General features: G+C 49.3%; 1 long non-coding RNA gene across 1 annotated transcript; it reads right to left on the reverse strand.

Moving 5' to 3' along the window:
* Window positions 1–15273: 15273 nt before the first annotated feature.
* On the reverse strand, window positions 15274–16403 carry LOC311420751. Its single transcript, XR_014684535.1, has 2 exons — window positions 16074–16403; window positions 15274–15827 (listed from the first exon to the last, which is right to left on the reverse strand). It is a non-coding gene; the product is annotated as an uncharacterized lncRNA (long non-coding RNA).
* Window positions 16404–17137: the final 734 nt, after the last annotated feature.

Raw genomic sequence — 17137 nt, forward strand, 5'->3', positions numbered from 1 at the left:
TGCCCTCCACCACAAACTTTCCCCAGCCTGTAACACTTCCCTGGCTTGCAAGCCAGCCTTCCCTCCCGAGGGCACGCCTGCCCTCCTGCCTGCCCTGCCCCAGGCGCTCGTGCTTACCTTCCAGGCCTCCCCGTGCCGGAGGTCACAGTTGACCATTGCAAGAACAATAAGGATTTTTAGGGGCATTATGACTGGGTTAGTAAAACACAGCTGCCCCTGAAAGTCCCTCATTTTTCTTGCTGCCGCTCAGTCCCCTCCAGGTCCCTAGGAGGGCAGAGGTCTGACAGGCTCCTCTCTCCAGCACGGCGGTGCCGTCTCTGCTGGCTTTGCCGGCCAGCCCCGCAGCCGCCCCGAGCACGGTGACCAGCCGTGACACAGACAGGAAGGTGTGGAACTGCTTTGTCATCGCTGTGGGCTCCCTCCTGAGCAAACGCCGCGCTGCACTTCAGCGTAACGCCAGATGGCTCGTCTGTCACTCGGCAGAAATGCCATCAAACAAAGCCTGGCGTAGCTCACCACAAGCAACCCTCAAGAGCCCCAAACCACTGGGGCAAAAGGAAGCAATGCCTTGCCTGCAGGCACACGTGTCGTGGGCAATCAGCACCCTGGCACTGCGTCCAGGACACGCGGGGACCCCAGACCTGACCAGCACCCAGCATTTGTGCACCAGCACCCCGGGGTGCCAGGCTGCCCAACCGCAGTGAGAGCAGGTCACACCTGCTTCCCCAATTGCAGGAGCAGTTACTCTTGATTTATTAATAAAGCTGGGATTTTAATTAGCTAATTACTACTGATTTCTCAACAGCTTTCAGCTTAAGCAATCTTTGAAAGGAATCTATAGGTTTCCTACTAAAAAGGTGCCAAGTAGTTGGCTGGGAATTTTCAACCCTCATTTACAAATCCTCCTGGAAATCCCAGCCCAGCCCAGCACATCCTTAGGGCAAGGAGCAACACTTTCCTTTTAATTCATCAGTAATGTAAATTTTGATGGAAGTGGACTTGACAAAAACCATAGGCAGATTCCCACAATGCTTCTGCTCTGCTGTTTCCAGGAGCTTTCTGTGCAGGGTGCTGGGATGGGCCCGTGGACCTGCACGCACCCCCGCAAGCTGGTGAGCGCCTCGAGGGCTTGCAGGGCCTTTGTAGCACAGCCAGCAACTGAGGACTCTCAGCGCTATTTTTCTTCCTGATTGCATTAAACACGTCCTGTCCCTCAGCAAAGGGCACCTTTTCCCGCTCCAGTTACAGGCTAGGAAGAACACGACTGATGATTATCCCTGCAGACCTGCGAGGTGTGATCCAGGAGGGATCTCGCAGGGCACAGCTCCCCCTTCCCCTTCCCAGCCCAAGCGCTCTGCGGGACTCCCTCGCTCGCCGCTGTGCTAACATTCAGCTCCAAAACAATGAGGCCGAGCTGCCACGTTCAGCTGTGCAGAGCAGCATCTTGTTTGGAGCTGCTGCTGTTCAAACATGCCATCTCCAGGGACACGGGCAGCAGGCTGGCGCAGCTGTTTTGCATGCAGTGGAAACGCCGGGGTTTGGGACAGTCATAAAGATCCACAAAGTGTAACACAAGGCGACAACCTCACCCCTTCTATCGGCAGATGACGCTCCACAGAAGCAGCCAACCTGGCATCCAAAAAATTCCTGAGACCCCCTCATCACTGTACAGAGCCACACCTTATTTTCATTTTGAATTTCTTCTAAGGCTTGAAAGTCAAATGAAAGCAAGCTTTATGCTCCCATTTGGTAATAAAACACGAGCCATGATTCTGAACCAAATATTATTTGCATCTTTTAAGAAATTATAACAGCAGTATAATAAAAAAAAAGCAGGAGCCCTCTGAATGCTAATGACGTTGGTGTCCTAAATGAAGCATAAAAGCCAGATCCTGCAAGAAGCAAAGCATGAGTCAGAGCGTCAGCAGTTCCTCACTGAAAGCAACACTCGTGGCTGCTTCATTCATTTAAGGAATCAATTCCTTTGTAATGAGCATCAAGTAGTTTCTAAGTCTAAAAGTAAAATGAGATGCATGCTGTTATTATTTTCAAAAAGTTCTCTCTTTTTTTTTTTTTTTTTTTGTTTTATTTCTTGGAATGACAATAAACAGCTCTTTGTAGTCGGAAGGAGCCGCAGGCAAGGACCAGGTCTGCAGCCCTTGCTGTTGTGCTGACACAGAAGACAACCCGAGGAGCCCCTGCCCCGGGCACACAGCAGCCTCCCCAGCGGCCAGCTCCCCGCCACGAGCAGACAGAGCACGGCCAGGGTGCAGAAGAGCAGAGTCGCTGCAGATGTGAGCCCGCCAAGGCTTTCTCACCCTGCTTTAATTTCACGTGCATGGCAGACTCCAGAGAGGACGGATGTGTCCTGCTCTGGGGAAGCCCCTTTGCAGAGGGCTCACGTGTTCCTTCTTGGACTGCCAAGCCAGCACAGGGCTGCGTGTGCTGGAAGAGGGACCAACTGCCCCAGCTGCTCTCTGCTCCCTACTGCCCCAGTCCCACTTGCCAGACGAGGCACAATCGGACTTGAATCATCAGGGGGCGAATCTCTGGGTTACGCTGGGGTTTATCAGGAGGATTAGGGACTGAAGTCTTTTTGGTGTGTTGGATCTGAAACTCAAAAAATGCAAGAACTGCACAAAAACAAACCGAAGGTAAGAAGTAACTGCAGTTTCTAGAATTCTTCCAGCTTTAGTCATTGAGGGGGATTGTTAGGAACGGACAAAGGGCTGTTTCCCTTAATTTTTTTAAGTGTGAATTTCGTCTTGACAGTTTCCTTTCAGAAACAAAAATTGAAAACAAATTGTCCTGTGCACAAAACAAAGGGACAGATCCTCAGCTGGAATAGACTGGTATTACCAAATGAAAAACACCCACCCGCAGAAGAAACTCCAGCCCTTTTGACAACAGCTGCCTATCCTGCTCGGCCCAGACAAGAGCTTCAGCCTCTGGTTTTAGCTGGCAGATTGGGTTGATCACCAAAACCAAGATTGGGTTGATCACCATCTTGAAAATTACATGAAAGGTCCCTGAGAAAATATTAACTCTGCAGTGCAAGAGGACAAATGCACGACTAAGTGTGGTCCAGTCCATCCCAAGCCGGACATGCCCCCATGAGAGGCAGCACAATTGCACCTGGCATTTGGGAAATCCCTTCAGCCACGAACAAGTTACGAACAGCGGCATTTATTAGTGTTGGCGCTGCCAGCACAAACTATGACTGATCAGGCTGTCCTTTGTGCAAGCCCAAGCGTGCTCCAGAAGTCACCATGCTAGCTGAGTCTCCTCCATCCAGAAGAAAATAAAAATACACCCATCAGTTAAATTCAGGAAGCCTCTCACTTTGCCAATTACCAGAAGACATCCCAATTGCTGCTGTCTCAGCGGTGAGAGCTGCCCAGTCGCCATACAGAGCTCAGACCTCCTTGTCCTCATTGCACTGGGACCCTACAACAAACAAACCCTCGAGCAGTGATAGAAGAGAACCCATCTTCATTTCCTTTGAAACCTTCAGCTTGGAGCATCATTCTTCCTCTCTCTCAGCCCTGCCACCAACATCAGCAGTGGAGCTGGAAAGCCAAAGTTATTTTTAGGGGATGGTACATTTAGGCCCTGTTAATCTTGACTGGTCCCTTTGAAAATGACAAGGTTGGATAACCAAACACATTACACAGACTTTCCATGGAGTCTGCTTGGAAAACTACCCTCCCACCTTTCAGCAACGTAGGAGCCAATAGTTCAAACAGTAGCATTTAATATGGCATGGACTTGCCTCATTATGGTGACTATGCCCCATGAGCATTTATATGCAGAGGCCTCACAGAACAAGGAAACTAAAGCACCTAACTGTCTTTAAGTATATAAAATAACACAATTAGTCATCAAAAAGTCTTCTAGGTGCTGCCACATTACACCCACCTTGAGTGGCAAGAGGGGATGGCAGTGCTGCGGGGTCAGATGGCACGGCCAAACCAACGCGTTGGCAAAACAAACCCAAAACAACTGAGAAGGGAGCTGTTGGTGTGAAGACTAATAATGCATTAAACTGCTTGGCACAAGGAAGGGGACAGGAAGGGAGAACGCTAGGAAAGAGCTCTAGGGGAGGAGCTCTGGCTGAAAGAGGCTTCATGACTGCTAGTAAATTAAACAGTGTGGGGGCCAACCAGCCCGGCCTGAAGTCTCCCATCCACCAAAACAAGGCGGCCACATCCGAACAGCCTGTTAATAACGGCCCCTGGCCCACACAGGCTTTCAAACCAGATCCAGGACTGACTGGAAGAGTCCCAGGCCCAAGCCCTGCCCAGGACCAGGCGAAGCATGCGGCCATCGGCTGTTTGGGTTCCTAGTGCGGTGCGAGCGGAGGTTGCGGCCCCACAGGTCAGCAGGTGCCCGGCCAGCAGGCAGCTGTGCACAGACACACACCGGGTCCCAGCTGAGCACGTGCTGCAGGTCTGTGCCTGGGCTGCCCACCGCAGGGAAGGCAGGCAGGCAGCTGGCATCAACCCATCCGCGCTGCCTCCCGTCCTGGATCTCCTGCACGGTGAGCGGCAAGCTGGGAGGGAAGCAGCCAGGCAGAGGCTGCCCAGCTTGGGCTTTGCTGGAACAGAACCTGGTCTGGCTGGCACGGAGGAAAGCAAAGTACAGGAGAGCAGCAGGAAATTGCTCAGCAAAAGGGCTTTTTAAATAATTTCACTTTAAACAAAACTAAGGCATTACCATAAAGTAAATGGCCACACCTTGCTACTTACAGCTCTGCTAACAAGAGCAGCTTTTCCACAGCTATTCAAATACGAGACCTGGGTGCCGAACCAGCTCTTTCAAGCTCGTTTCCAAACTCCAGCCAAAAACGACTTTCTGATTCACCACTTTCTCAGGCACAGTATGCAGAGTACGCCTGCAGGCTGGAGCTGCGCAGCACAGAGTGCTTAGGCACAAGTTTAATTACTCTGTGGACCAGGGATGCGATTAATCATACGCTTGAAGTTAGCATGTGCTTAAGCACGCCACTGACCCGGAGCCTTTAGTGGATCTAACTGGTATTCCTGTGCTCCCCGTTTTCCTGCTCTTTGAGGCTCAACAAGTGGAAGGAACATAGGACTGTTCCCATGGTCGTACACTCCCAACAACTCACCTCAAGTCTGGTTTCTGATTTTTTTTTTTTCTATTACAGTTTTTGTACCTATTCTCCACATTTCCTCACCAGGACTGATTACGGGTATTACAATAGGAGGGATATTATCAGAATTTATTAGCATTAAACCCAGAGCTAATTATTACCATTCATGTGTATTTAAAAAGCTTTGGGCTTAGTTCTTACTGAGCCTAAATGGGGCTTTAGGTAACAACTTACTTCTGTTTAATATGCACATTTTGGAGATTAGTTCACTTATGTCTGAGGAGTTTACAAAGTCCTCAAAAGAAATCTGAAGCTTATTACTGAAATTATTGCACTGCTAGCTGTGGACTCATCACACAGAAGAGCTCAACCATAAAATATGCATCAGCCATGGGTGGTCACGTAAATTCACATTTCATTATCCACAGCGTACCTATCCTGGGGATGTTTTCACTGCACTTTTCCACCTTTCCAGCAAAGATTTATTCCTAATTCATACTAATTTTAGGAAGGTCAAATTGTATCCAGCCCCCAGGGAGGAGCATGCAGAGGAGCACAGGACCAGAAAGCTCAATTTTTCAAGACACAACTGCCTCTTTAACGACCGAGGAAATCCCTACTGGGGAGGTTGGAGGGACAGGAGCTGCTTCCTAAGGCACTCACGGGACCTGTGCGCACTGCCAGCTGGAACCTCCGAAAGTCCAGGAACACCCATGCCCCACGTTCACCCAGTAAAATCAGTTAATATTGACAAACCAGGATATTGCAATTAAAGCACAGCATGCACAAATCAATTTTCAACCAGCAACTGAGCACACATGGGATTTGATTACAAGAGAAGAAGCACATGTCTCTAAAGGAAGCCTCCTCTGAGAAAGAAAACAGATACAATAATTGATATATGTTTTGGCTACTCCTAACTAATCCCATCACATGCTCTTTATTGCCAGTGCGTTCATGAAAAGAGCCTATTTTGGTTACCAGGGCGAGCTAGAGGAAAGAAGAAAATCCCCCGGAGATGGCTTGCTGAGCCTGGGCACCCTCACTGCTCTCCCACACTATCACAGTTACCTCCCTCCCTCGGGCTGTGCTGCTCCCTGCTCATCCTCCTGGTCTTTGTGCAAAATGCAGAATCATCTTCAGCAGAAAAATAAAGTCTGTATTACTAGCGAACCTACCTGCTTAGCCTTAACGCTGTGTCTGGGAAAATTTACATGACTTTTTTTTTTTTTTTTTTTTAAATCATCTCAGCTTGATTTCACAACAGTAGCTTTCAAGCTTTTTCCTAAACATGCTAGATACAGATTCAATAACCACTGAGAATGGTGGCTGGTTTGGGGCCCAACCCTGTATTTCCAGAAGCCTCCTCAGAGGCAGTAAAAGTCACAGGACCACCCCCCTCATTTGCCAAATATCATTAGTTGAACTAGACAGGGCTTAGCAGCAGGAAGTTGAGCTGGTGTCTCTAACATCACTGATGTATTAGAGCCATAAGGACAGGTTATAGAAACCCAGATTCACCTGCCACATGCAGGGACAGAGGGTCACAGCAACCTTCAGAATAGCTGAGTTGTAAAGGACCACACTGCTGTCCGCTGCCACTCAGTGATTTATCAAAGGAGCGGCTTCGTACCTGCAAGGTTTAGACATCTGGTAATAAAGCCATCAAATGCACCTACAAGTTGAGTGAAATACATGGTTAAAAGGCTGCCAGGTGCATAAGTCGCACAGGGAGCCATCACCCCACCAGAAGGCCCCAGCTCCTTCCACCAGGGCTGGATGGAGGCTGAGCCAGGGCCCCCCTTTACACAGAGTTGGCTGAAGGCCTCCCGGGGTGAACTAGAAGCCCTGCTGACATTTCCCAAAGGATACTTTTAATGAGAACAAGCCTTTGCCAACTAATGCTCCACCAGTCTCCAGGCTTACCATTGCTATTCAAGTACAAGGGGTGCTGAGAAACGCTCAGGAAGGGGAAATCCCACTTCGGAGTCCTGTCAGTGAGCAGCAGGCCTTGTACCAGCCCTGCTGCGGGCAGTAGGGTTCCCGCTCACCTGAGCCAGACTCGGAGCACCTCCTGTGGGCATACTGAGGCCGGTCCTTTGCCATGGCCCTGACAGACTTATGGACACTACAGCAGGCACTGGGACCAGCTGGCAAGAATATGCTGCACGTGGAAACCTGCTGGTGGTGCTGACTGCTCCCTGCTGCTCACTTTCATTTGACTTTAGGTCAGACACCACAATCAATATACTCAGCTTCTCTTTTATTTTCACCTCTTTTCCTTCCTGGCTGTCAGATAATAGCTCAACAGCACTGTCTACACTCACAGCTATGCCTGGAATAGTGAAATTGTAGGGAATTTCATTCAACAAGAGACTTATTCAGCCATCTCTTTAGCTGATGGGGAAGTAATTCTGGTGGGAGATGATTTCTGGAGGCTGTACTGGGATATACTTTAATTTGGATGAAGGAAGTGCAGCATTTCCTTCCAGGTGCAGATTTACTCAAGAGAAGAAGAGTGCATTCACTGTGTTGACCCCACTCCCCTGCCAAGCCGATCTCAGTGGGGCACAGAGCACACCTCGGTGGGACCGTGCCCATGCCACTTGGGTCTCTGGAGCACTGGTTCCGTTTGCAGCCCACCAGGTTGGGACCTCAGGCAGTATAAGGCAGTACAACTCCTCTGCAGTCAACATTCACGCCCAGCTCAGCCTACCTTGCTTTGCAACAGCCTTGTTACATGTATTTTTAAAGCACTTAAATCCGTGCTTGCTGCCTGCAAGCAACTGGCCATAAGTCAGCCTTGCTGTAACATGGCTAGCTAGATAGTTACAAAATATTTCTATTTGTAAAAGGCACTTTAAAGTTAGAAAAGGTTTGGAAGTTACAGATTTACAAACACTCATTTATGAACACATGGCTCTAAAACGATAAAAGTACAACTCCAGGCAGTTCACCCAAAAACATCAGCAGTCACCAAAACTACAGAGCACAGGACAAATCCCGGGCTGGTGCAGATCACACTATCTCCACTAGCATACAGGAGATGTTTATTTAGCAGTGGGCATACCTGCTGCTGCTTTGGAGAGCCATAAATTCATTCTGTGATGTAGACAATCTACAATCCCAATTCATATTTTACATGTAATCTCCTATCAGATGTTTTGAAATGAAACTTTTTTTTAAAAAGCATTAGTGCCTTAGAAGTATAAAGACATCCAAAACTTTATGTAACTACTATTACATAATACCCCAAACTGGCTCTTAAGCACTTTCCCTACGCTCTGGAAGCAGTACACTTTTATTTGGGGCATGTGAAACAACGAGCTACACGATTGCAGTTACTGGCACAGGGCAGTGTTTGGGGGGCGAGGGGCGGCAGAAAAGAGTTCACTCCAGTGGAAATTTTAAAGGGAGAAGTTTCCTACTGTGTTCCTAAAGAAATTTTCAAGACACACTGTCGGGAAAAATGTTGTCTCTCTGCCCTTAGCAGCCATCGATACAGAAATTAAATAAAGTCCTGGAAGGAGGCTAGAGATAGCATTAGTTTTAAAGGCTGCATGCATGCAGAACCTCCAACTGCATATAGCATTAATGTCATAAATGTGTGTGAATGTTCTCATTCAGCCTATAATTTATTCCCTGAGGAGATGCAAAACTAGCTCAAATATGCTACATGCGAACCAAACTCTCCCAATGAAGTGAGTGCAGTATGCGAATCCTGGAGTTAAATTTAGGCTGGGCCTTTGAGTAACGTAACTCTAGTCTCAGTGTAGCACTTGGAGTCACAGCTAGCATTGTGAAACAACTCAGTGAAGTTCTGCTCCTTTGTTACAATCTTTTTTGGAAGCTCTTCACTAACTCAGATTTAAGAAATTCAATTTTATTTATTCAACTGAATTTTGTTTTTGGTGCAATTGTTTCAAAAAAGTCAATTTAAGTTGTTTTTAAAATGCAGATTCAAGCTGGTTTTTGGGTCTTTATAACTCATGTGAAAGAGCCACTCTAAATATATTAAATACAATACATAAAATACCATTAACTGCATTGCTGAATAATCCACGACACTGGAAAAAAACTGGATGCCATAAATATCTGACTTAAGCTTTTTCAGTAATTACCTTTAACCAGAAAATCAAGCAAATAATGTAAATTAAACTAAAATGGGCAAGCTCATTTGTGATTAAGCACCTTTCTGTTTCTAACTCTGTACAATGGTTGCATTTGCATGGGAATATTTTCCTCCTCCAGAAATATTTCCTTCAAAATTAACAAATGAAGTCACAATTATACAAAATACCTTTGTAGTCAAAGCAGATTTTGTAATAAAAAATATTTTAAATGCAACTGAGACTTCAAATCTACTTTTATGGTATCCTTCAAGTGTAAAATACACCCACAATGGTAGAATTGAGGAAACCGTATCTTTCATAAAATACCAAAATAGCATTTATAGTTTTAAATCCAGCATATTTTAACTGAACTACATTCAAATTCTTCCTGATGAAACAATCTCTCTTTTCATGCAAGATTTTTCATGCAGATTCTGGCTCCAAACCTCCACATCAGTTCGCCACAACTTGTTTCACTGGAATTCATCAAAAGACTCAAAAGCCCAGCGCCAAGGAGCCGAGCTGCTGGCCCCCACGTAAGCTGTCCTACCACCGAGCTCCACAGCCTGGAAAGCCCCAGTTCCCAGAACTAGCTGATGTTTTAAACAACAGATTATAATCAAAACGAAGATTCCTGACAAAGTCTCAATATTTCACTCTATAAATTCTTAATTCGTTTTCCAGCATTTGTAGGTTGCTGCTAGCTCCACCCTCTCAAATATCAGCAAGTGCTGCTGCTCTTAAAGAAAATTCCGCTTTGGGGAAGTGCGATATTATTCCAGATGTTCCAGCACACAGCACTTCTGCCTAACCCAACCTGATCATCGCTTTAACGAAGCTGAGCGTTAAATAGCTTCTGCAATTTAGTCCTTAAACTGCCGCACTTGTCTATTTGAACTTAGCCCTATTGGCATTCAAAGCCCCATGCTTTGTAAAACAACAGAGACGCTCCTAAAGAGCTGCATCGATTTTTTTTCCAAAAACATAAAACCACAACTAACTTTAGAAGGCCTTTGGGCCCCTTGTACATTAGCTCATACAAACTGATGATTGAATTAAACTCAAGTGTGTTAAACTGGGTTCCTCACAGTATTTTAAAAGCAACCATGCAAAGAGATAATACTGAATGAAACCCGCTTCCTAATTTTACAGTTTGAGGAAATTCCATACCTACAACTGCAAAAAAAAAAAAAAAGTAACGTGCAAGTAGACAGATTCAAAACAGCTGTAGGCAGTGGTACGTCACTGCTTGGTTTAACCAGCCTTCAGTAGAAAAAGGGATGGAGGAGTCCCTGCCCGGCCTGCAGAGGAGCAGCTCCAGCCCTTTTGCCAGACGGGGCAGTTGAGGGTAACGCTGTGCTCAGAGCAGTGCACGTTCCTCCATGGCATGGCAGCTGCACCAGCCGCTGAGTGCTGCACTGCAGTCATCTGAGCAAGGCTCCAAAACCTTGGTCAGATGGGACGTTTTATAATTAAAGTAATATTAATAAATGACAGCACCAGTGGGCATGTTCTAGGAGTCAGGACTCTAAACTAGGACTCTATCCTACCAGACCTATAAATGGTGTCACTAACTAATCTGTAGTGGGAAAATACTCAAATCCTGCATGATGCCATGGAATGTGGGCACATCATCCGCCCACGTGGACTTTCAGGACACCGTGAAAGACTTTCTGCCAGAGGAGAGGCAGAACAAAGGCCCATTGCCTGCTGCCACAGCAGGGAAAAAGCCAAGAACCTATTCCTCCTAAACTGACAGACCACTAAGACCCAAATAAAATCCAGGAAGGCTATATAAAACCCAAAGCTACTGAGCAGCGCCGTGGAAATATTTTGATTATTTAGCACTAAAGAAATGTGCCATGATCCTATAGTCCATCAGTTAGGCCGGGAAGCGGAAGCTTTCTCCACACCATCATCACTCCTGGCTCATTTCCTACAGTTCGCAGCCACATGATTTCTTTTCCACACTGTTGCTGGCTCACACTAAGGTTCACGCGAATGTGCAGACTTGGAGATGGGATTTCAAAGGCCTATTCTGCCCTCAGCAAGGAAGGGTTTCCCTATCCTAGCAGCTGTAATCCTCCTATTAGTACCACCACATGTACACACACATCCTTTTCTCCCCCTCTCCCAAAGCGATTGAACCCTGGCATAAAGCAGAAACCCCTCTGCCAGGCAAAAAATAAAAAAATAAAATAAAGAAATACCCCCTGCCTTGCGAAAGCCACACAGATGCTGCCAATCTTTGGCATTTTACAGGGATATCACAGACTGCAGGAAGCAGCTGAGGGCTGTCCCAGCCCCTGCAGACCAGCCCCAGGCGCCCTGCAGCCCCTCACAGGCACTCCTGAGCTCTCCTCTCCCCTTTGGGACGTCACTTTGGGGTCCGCGGGAAGGGAAGCGATGAAGTCAGCAGGAGCTGGAAGGCTTTTCTCAGGCAGGCCTGCGGCAGGAAGGGAAAAGCGCATTCCCTTCATCTGCTTTGCCTCTGCGTGCTTCAGAGCCGGCCTGCAGCGGGAGCTGGCACGGAGCACGCTGAGCGCGGGGCTCGCCATCTGAAGAGGGTGCCGAGAGCAGCGAGAGCAGCTCCACAGCCTGGCTGCTTCCCTCGTGCCCGGATTTGGCCCTCACCGAGGGCACAGGGCTCTAACACGAGCACATCCAGGGTTTTGTGAAAGCTCTGTACCGAGCAGCAGAGCCAACACCAGGCACAGGCTGAATCTAACCGTCCCCTCCTCAGTCATATAAACGTGTAAACCACACACCGCAGACTTGCCATGCCCTGTGCCCTTCTGCGACTCAAAATACAACCCTGGCTTGAAGGTCTCTATTTGCAAACATAGAGGAACAGTGGTTCCTAAATTGCAGGCAAACATTTGACTTCCCTCAGCCCAATTCAAAGAATATCCTGCCCGAACCCCACCCTTCTGCCCAACAACTCCAGCCTTAATGCCTAGATAGTTTTCTTTCAGGCTTTATCACAGATAAATGTGGCCCCTTTTTTATTGAAGGAGTAGAACCTGCCAAATATTTACCAACTCTTTCAGAAGGCTGAAAATGTCACTCTTACAGTGTAATAAACTTCCCCAGAAAGGCCCTGATAAAGGAAAGCCTCGCCGTACTGCCCAGAACTAGTTTATTGTGGCCTGAGCATTGCCAAGTCTGACTGACGAAGAAAGCATATTTGTACACAGAGAAACATTAGCAAGAGAGGCATCAAGTTTAGAAGTGAAAATAAAACAAAGCCCCATTATTAACTGGGGTGTGTGGGGGGAAATAATTGAGCCTGCATCCCAGAGAGCAAAGGATATTATTGAAAACTTCAGAGCTAAAAAAGTAATTTAAGAGCTTGTCCACAACTTGCAGCAGAAGCTTGAACCATCTTATTTAGCATTTGGAAAGTGCTAAAGTGTGGCCTACCCCCAGCCCAGCCTTCAGAGCAATATTATTTAAAAAATAAAATATTTTTACTTTGTAATTTGACCCACAAAAAGTCATTTGGGGCAGGAGGGAATGTTCTCTTCCAGCCTGAACTTTAATTCAGAGGGAATGTTAAAACTGAACAGTGTAAACCAGATGCTGAGAAATATGTCTGCAGTGCACTACATGGTCTTTGGGGCACAAACACAAGTTGGAAAGGGCTCGTCAATGCTGTGTGTACAGCTACAATCTAAACAGTTGCTAATAATTGTAGGTGAATGAAGAAAAACTACATTTGTACCATCAGAAAGTTCATCAACAGTTGTAGCAGCTATGAACAACTACATCCACTCTAGCTCAAACAGATGAATGCTGCTTGGAAAAAAAAAAAAAAAAAAAAAAAAAGTCCTTTCACCTTGGCAAATGCCATCAAGATAAAAGATTTCCAAAAGAGACCAGGGAGACACAAGCTCAGCTGAACAGATTTCCCAAGTCCTGGTGATGGCAAAACACTGAGCACTCACTCCCTGCAACAACAGGCTTTGACTGGATCTTGAAGGAAGCACCCAAACCAAAAGCTAGTAACTCAAATTATGCTATATAGTGCTCCTAAACAGGGCTTTTGGGGGCAAAGCTTGCCAGAGTTACTTAAACGCAGGAAGAAAACAATTATTGCTGGGAAAAATATCCAGATTATGCTAAATCTGGCAAAAGCTAAACCCAGCAGTTTACCCAGCTTTACAAAGCAAACCACAATTAAGAAAATCTCCTATGAAAGGGAAAACTTCAGTTGAGCCTACCAGCCAGCTCCAGAAACTGAACTGCAACACAAGCAACCTCAGCAGAAGTCGCTGCTTGCCAGCGATACTGAGAGCTTGTACAAGGAGTTGCGAGGAGCGTGCTAAAGAGGCACAGAAATCTACCCCCGGTTCCCCCCTTTCACACCATCAGGTTTTAATGTTAATGATATGGCTCTGCATGCTTAAAGTATTTTTACACTATGCTCGTCGTCTTGTAGCCCCGTCTTGTTCCAGGGTGGATGATTAGAATCAGATTTCTGTGATTTCACTGCAGATTAATTTCGTTAAGAGCTAAAGATCTGCAGGGAGAAAAGGGCTGCAAATAGGCCAGCAGAACCGCCCCCAACGCCGTTCTTTGCGAGAAAAGGAACAGGATTTTTGCCTTTACTCCTTACTTTCACATACTTTTCCGTTTTGTGGCTGCTAGACAGACCTCTCTGGAAAAAAATGGGCGTGCAGGGAAAAGAAATGTGCAAAAAAAAAATTCCTTTAAATTTTGGTTTCAAAGAAAGCTCCCACCCAGTACCCACGTACAGATTCCTAAAGAGAACAGGCCCAAGGCAGACCTGACCGCTCCTGCTGGCCCCAAAGTCCAACCAGCAACTGAAAGACTACACACAGGAAATAATTCTGCTGCATCGAGGACAGTATGCCCAGACACATGTCAGAGGAATAGCTATTAATACACGTTTTAGTATGCTGCGCACAAGTGTTTGGATACAGAGGACTGCAGGAGAAGAACTTAAGCACAGGTCTGTAATACCATTTGCAAATTCTTGCAAACCGTGAAACACAAAGTGAATATTTTTATGGGCAAAGTCTATAGAACAAAGCATTGAAAACAGGTTTTGTTTGCAAAAATCTCATGGGGTTTGACTGTAAAAGTTATGTGGAGTGTGCCGGTGTCTGTGTACGCACACAGAACATAGAATTCTGCAACACTACAGCAAAGAAGCGATTCAGTTCTACAATCTTCCTCTGCTTTTTAAGCCACTTCATTTTCCATTCGGGAAACTCAGGCCAAGTAGCAACAATATTCTCATGGTTTTCTCCTTATTCTAGATCATTGTTCTCTACTTGACAAGAGAGAAAGAAAATTATCTCTACACAAATAAAAAATTACGGGGAGCCTCAAAATAATTCTAAGAACTTAAAATGCAATGTAACATAACACCGAAGGGTGCAGAAGTTAAAAATACGATGCTACATAAGCAAACAGTAATATCCGCAGACAGCGTTGTATCTATATCGTGCCCAAAGAAGGAGCACAAACCAATGCCTACAGGAGTGCAGTGTGCCGGACCAAAGACAAGTAATAGGGAACCTCAGGAGGGTGAGGGGTAAGAGCATCGAAGGAAGAAGAGAAGGACCGGGAGCCAGGAGGCCTTTTGGTGTGTATGTGACCAGATTTATTAACAGAACAAAACAAAACAAAACAAAAAAAGTAGGAAAGGGGAGAGGGCAGAAAAAAGAAAACAGATGTGTTTTCTGAAAGTGAAAGCGGCGGGGAAGGATGCACATGGCCTCGCAGGAGCAAAATCCGGGCGCTCGCTGCCTGCTAAGGCAGGGCTCGGGCACTGCGGGGGGGCGGCCGCGGCATCGCCGACGGCCCCGCTCGTTCGAGGCCCCTCCGGAGGGGAAGGGAAGGGAAGGAAGGCACTTACGGCTGGCCGCCTCCGGCCGCTCCCCGCGGCCCCGGGCAGCGGCCCCGCCGCGCTCCGTCTTCGCCCGCTGCGAGCCCGGCAGGTCCTGGGAGCCGAGAACTGGGACTTTGTAGGCCAGTTGAAGCCACGAACCTCTCATCTCGCCCGCAAAGACCCAGCCCTCAGCTCGCCCGATCAGGCGCAGGCTGTGATTTATTTTTATTAGCACCGCTAGTGTTTTCATTCAACTCCTCGCTCCGGCCGCTGCCTGCCGCAAGCGCGGAGCCCCGGCCCCGGCCGGAGCGGGGCCACCCTCGGCAGCAGCCGCCGCCCCCTCCCCGGGCCGGGCCGGGCCGTGTCGGCCGGGGGTGCCCGGCCCCGAGAAAGAACCGGAGCCGCCGGCAGCCCGGTGCCTGCCGCACCTCGGGCCGGGCCCCGCAGCCCCCGGGCCGGGCCCCGCAGCGCACCGTGACTCGGCACGGCGGGAGCCCGAGCCCCGGTACCTGCTCTGAGCGCCCAGGGGGGCTCGGGAGAGGGGCTCGGGGGGACCCCCTTGGTCCCCGTCCGCCCCCAAAGCCGCGGGGCCCCGGCACGGCTCGGGCTCGACTACGAGAAGCGGGGAGAGGCGGCGGGCGGCCGCGGTGCCCCCTCTCCTGCCTCGCCGGCTGTTCTCAGGCGGGTATTTAAGCTGGTACCGAGCACGGCGAGATCATTTCCACCCTTCCTCTTTGCCCTCACAAAAGGCGAAAGAAAAAAATCAGAAATTCGTTGCCACAAGGGACGTTGCAACATTGCTCTCGGCTTTTCAAGCGCTGCGTTCGCCCCGGCGTGCTTTAGAAGTCCCAACCCAACAAGAAGCAGCAGAAGAGAAGTAGAGGAAAGAAGGGGAAAAAAAAAAAAAAAGAAAGAAAGAAAGAAAAAAACACCCCCAAAAGCAGCAATTAAAACCCAGCCCCCCAGCACCCCAAACCCCTCAAACCAGCAAGAGGCGAGCTGCTCCGTGCGGCGCGGTCCCGGCGCGGCGGTGCTCCGCGGCCGGCTGCAGCCGGGTGCCCGTCCCTCGAAAGTTTGCTCCACGTGTTGCGGCCGCGGCCCGGGAGGCTCGGGGAGGCTCAGGGCCGGCTCCCGGGGGCGGTGCGGGCCCCGCCGCCCCCCGCCGCGCACGTTTAAGGAAGCGGCCGGTCCCCACCCCTGCGCCGGGCAGCTCCCGCCGCCAGCCGGCCGGGCGAATTTGGGAGGCTCGCCCGGGCTGCCCTCTCCACCCCTTCGCCCTCCCCGGAGCTCCGCCGAGCCCCGTGCACGAGGAGGGAGGAGGGAGGCGGCCGCCGGTGCCCGCCACCGTCCCGCCGGTGCCCGCCGCCGCCGCCGCCCGCCCGCCCCGCGCTCCTCCCGGCGGCGCCTCCGCCGGGGCATTGCGCCGCGCCGACCTGCGCGCCCCGCGGCCCACCGAGGGCGGAGGGAGCCCCCTGCCGGCCGCCCGGGGCCGCCGCCGCCGCCCTTCTTCCTTCCCCCGAGCCCGGGCCGCCGGCAGGAGCCCCCCGGCCTCGCCTCGAGCCCCCCACGCGGCCCCGACCCCCGCGGCGGTAGCCCCGCGCCGCAGCTCCCCATGCGTGTCCTGAGCTCGCTCGGCCTCCTCCTGCCTCCCTGAGCGGCGGCTGGCGCAGCCGTGGCAGGGCCACCCCCTGCCTGGCCTCCTGGGGGTCCCGGAGCTTTTTACCTACATCTCTGGAAGGGCTGGGTGAACGTACCTGCCTTAGCAGGGCAACCTGCGCACCAAGTGCAGCTCTCACGGCTGGAGCTGTAAGGCTTTAGTAAGGACACGTTCCCTTACACACGCACACAGTTAAAAAAAGGCCTTTTAGGAAACATCAGAGGCCTTCTGTAACATAAGGTCAAGTCAGAAGGGATGGCTGAAATGCCATGAAAAAAAAGATAATTTTCTGTCTTCCAGCTTGCTGATCTTACAGTGTCCCTCTGCACATCCTCACCTGCTTTGTGTTTCTGAGCTTTGAGGTTTCCTGCAATGATACCTCTACATGCTGT

Source organism: Aythya ferina, assembly GCF_964211825.1.
Source record: "Aythya ferina genome assembly, chromosome: 18".
NCBI classification, from domain to species: Eukaryota; Metazoa; Chordata; class Aves; order Anseriformes; family Anatidae; genus Aythya; species Aythya ferina.